Below are 4,377 nucleotides of genomic sequence, written 5' to 3'. Positions count from 1 at the left end.
AGGTGTTTTGCCTATGTTCTCCTCTAGGAGTTTTATAGTTTCTGGTCTTACGTTGAGATCTTTAATCCATTTTGAGTTTATTTTTGTGTATGGTGTTAGAAAGTGGTCTAGTTTCATTCTTTTACAAGTGGTTGACCAGATTTCCCAGCACCACTTGTTAAAGAGATTGTCTTTAATCCATTGTATATTCTTGCCTCTTTTGTCAAAGATAAGGTGTCCATATGTGCGTGGATTTATCTCTGGGCTTTCTATTTTATTCCATTGATCAATATTTCTGTCTTTGTGCCAGTACCATACTGTCTTGATAACTGTGGCTTTGTAGTAGAGCCTGAAGTCAGGTAGGTTGATTCCTCCAGTTCCATTCTTCTTTCTCAAGATCACTTTGGCTATTCGAGGTTTTTTGTATTTCCATACAAATTGTGAAATTATTTGTTCTATCTCTGTGAAGAATACTGTTGGTAGCTTGATAGGGATTGTGTTGAATCTATAAATTGCTTTGGGTAGTATACTCATTTTCACTATATTGATTCTTCCAATCCATGAACATGGTATATTTCTCCATCTATTAGTGTCCTCTTTGATTTCTTTCACCCAGATTTAATTACTGGGTCAGGAAGATCCCCTTGAGAAGGGAATGGCAACCCACTCCAGTATTCTTGCCTGGAGAATTCCATGGACAGAGGAACCTGGCAGGCTACAGTTCATGGGGTTGCAAACAGTTGGACAGGACTAACACTTTTACAATAGTCATTTTAAGCTTACAAGGCTGGGAGTGCAGAAAATAATGTTAAAAACACAAATCATACCTGCATTCACCTGTGTTCTATAAAATGGGAACTCTCAGTGTGGAATGTCCTCAGGTTTTACTCACATTCAAAGTCTAAGATCATAGAGAAAGAGTTGAGAAATCAGACTGAAATTACATCTGCATATATAAACTGATTTGGGGAGAAACAAGAGACTGACCCAGACTTGCCTGTGAGTGTCCAGGAGTCTCCAGCGGAGGTGTGGGGTGGTGGTGGCCTTCTGCAGGGTTGGGGGTACTGAGTGTAGCAGTATGTGTATGGGATCTTTTGAAGGAGGTCGCCATTATCTTCATTACCTCCACCATAGTTTGGTCCCAGGTAAATAACAGGGAGGAAACACAGTCCCACCCATCAACAAAAAATTGGACTAAAGATTTACTGAGCTTGGCCCTGCCCATCAGTACAAGACCCAGTTTCCCCCTCAATCAGTCTCTCCCATCAGGAAACTTCCTTAAGCCTCTTATCCTAATCCATCAGAGGGCATATAGACTGAAAACCACAATGACAGAAAACTAACCAATCTAATCACATGAACCACAGCCTTGTCTAACTCAATGAAACTATGAGCCATGCCCTGTAGAGCCACCGAAGATGGACGGGTCCTAGTGGAGAGTTCTGACAAAATATGGTGCACTGGAGAAGGGAATGGCAAACCACTTCAGTATTCTTGTCGTGAGAACCCCATGAACGGTATAAAGAGACAAAAAAATAAGACATTGAAAGATGAACTCTCCAGGTCAGTAGGTGCCCAATATGCCACTGGAGATCAGTGGAGAAATAACTCCAGAAAGAATGAAGGGATGGAGCCAAAGCAAAAACAATACCCAGTTGTGGATGTGACTGGTGATAGAAGCAAAATCTGATGCTGTAAAGAGCAATATTGCATAGGAACTTGGAATGTTAGGTCCATGAATCGAGGCAAATTGGAAATGGTCAAACAGGAGATGGCAAGATGAACGTCAATATTTTAGGATTCAGTGAACTAAAATGGACTGGTATGGGTAAATTTAACTCAGATGATCATTATACCTACTACTGCAGGCAAGAATACCTAAGAAACAATGGAGTAGCCATCATGGTCAACAAAAGAGTCTGAGATGCAGTACTTGGATGCAATCTGAAAAATGACAGAATGATCTCTGTTCATTTCCAAGGCAAACCATTCAATATCACAGTAATCCAAGTCTATGCCCTGACCAACAATGCTGAAGAAGCTGAAGTTGAATGGTTCTATGAAGATCTACAAGACCTTCTAGAACTAACACCCAAAGAAGATGTCCTTTTCATTATAGGGGACTGGAATGCAAAAGTAGGAAGTCTAGAAACACCTGGAGTAACAGGTAAATTTGGCTTTGGAGTACAGAATGAAGCAGGGCAAAAGTTAATAGAGTTTTTCCAAGAAAATGCACTGGTCATAGCAAACACCCTCTCCCAAGAACACAAGAGAAGACTCTACACATGGACATCACCAGATGGTCAACACTGAAATCAGACTGATTATATACTTTGCAGTCAAAGATGGAGAAGCTCTACACAGTTAGCAAAAACAAAATTGGGAGCTGACTGTGGCTCAAATCATGAACTCCTTATTGCCAAATTCAGACTTAAATTGAATGAAGTAGGGAAAACCACTAGACCATTCAGGTATGACCTAAATCAAATCCCTTACGATTATACAGTGGAAGTATATTTAAGGAACTAGATCTGATAGAGTGCCAAAAGAACTATGGATGGAGGTTCGTGACATTGTACAGGAGACAGTGATTAAGACAATCCCCAAGAAAAAGAAATAGAAATAAGTAATCTGGCTGTCTGAGGAGACCTTACAAATAGCTGTGAAAAGAAGAGACGTGAAAAGCAAAGGAGAAAATGAAAGATATATCTATTTGAATGCAGAGTTCCAAAGAATAGCAAGGAGAGATAAGAAAGCCTTCCTCAGTGATCAGTGCAACCAAATAGAGGAAAACAATAGAAAGCAAAAGTCAAGAAATCGCCATGATGACATTTTGTAGGACGAATTTTAGATGACCATATGTAAGGATGGTCAAAGGCACATGAAAAGATGCTAATCATTAGAGAAATGTGAATGAAAACTACAATGAGTTATTACCTCACACCATTCAGAATGACTATCATCAAAATGTCTGCAAATAATAAATGCTGGAGAGGGTTTGGAGAGACAAGAAAATTCCTACACTGTTGTGTGTGTGTGTGTGTGTGTGTGTGTGTGTATAATTCAGTATAAAATAATTTTTTTTTAATAAAAAGAAGGAAAAAAAAGAAAATCTCATCTGTGGACAGCCTTTCAGTCCATGTTCAAAATGCCAGCCTGCTCTTCCCAGTACGCTGCCCTGTGGATTTTTTGTTATTAAACTAGGCTCCACAACTGTGTAACCAGGTTCCTTGCAATAAATAAATAAATAAAACATATGTATGATTATATGTGAGGGAAATGCACCAGTTCAGTTCAGTTCAGTCACTCAGTCATGTCCGACTCTTTGCCACCTCATGAAGTGCAGCATGCCAGGCCTCCCTGTCAATCACCAACTCCCAGAGATCACAAAAACTCATGTAGATCGAGTCAGTGATGCCATCCAGCCATATCATCCTCTGTCATCCCCTTCTCCTGCCCACAATCCCTCCCAGCATCAGAGACTTTTCCAATGAGTCAACACTTTGCATTAGTGACCAAAGTATTGGAGTTTCAGCTTTAGCATCATTCCTTCCAAAGAAATCCCAGGGCTGATCTCCTTCAGAATGGACTGGTTGGATCTCCTTGCAGTCCAAGGGACACTCAAGAGTCTTCTCCAACACCACAGTTCAAAAGCATCAATTCTTCGGCTCTCAGCCTTCTTCACAGTCCAACTCTCACATCCATACATGACCAATGGAAAAACCATAGCCTTGACTAGACGGACCTTTGTTGGCAAAGTAATGTCTCTGCTTTTGAATATGCTATCTAGGTTGGTCATAACTTTTCTTGCAAAGAGTAAGCGTCATTTAATTTCATGGCTGCAAACAAAATCTGTAGCGATTTTGGAGGCCCCCAAAATAAAGCCTGACACTGTTTCCTCTGTTTCTCCATCTATTTCCCATGAAGTGATGGGACCGGATGCCATGATCTTCGTTTTCTGAATGTTGAGCTTTAAGCCAACTTTTTCACTCTCCACTTTCACTTTCATCCAGAGGCTTTTAAGTTCCTCTTCACTTTCTGCCATAAGGGTGGTGTCATCTGCATATCTGAGGTTATTGATATTTCTCCTGGCATTCTTGATTTCAGCTTGTGTTTCTTCCAGCCCGGCATTTCTCATGATGTACTCTGCATAGAAGTTAAATAAGCAGGGTGACAATATACAGCCTTGACGTACTCCTTTTCCTATTTGGAACCAGTCTGTTGTTGATGTCCAGTTCTAACTGTTGCTTCCTGACCTGCACACAGATTTCTCAAGAGGCAGATCAGGTGGTCTGGTATTCCCATCTCTTGAAGAATTTTCCACAGTTTATTGTGATCCACACAGTTAAAAGCTTTGGCATAGTCAATAAAACAGAAATAGATGTTTTTCTGGAACTC

This window comes from Bison bison, unplaced genomic scaffold (genome assembly GCF_000754665.1).
Source record: "Bison bison bison isolate TAMUID 2011002044 unplaced genomic scaffold, Bison_UMD1.0 scf7180017864237, whole genome shotgun sequence".
In the NCBI taxonomy this organism is placed as follows: Eukaryota; Metazoa; Chordata; class Mammalia; order Artiodactyla; family Bovidae; genus Bison; species Bison bison.
The sequence above is the reverse complement of the archived record's forward strand: the minus strand, read 5'-3'. Positions refer to the sequence as shown.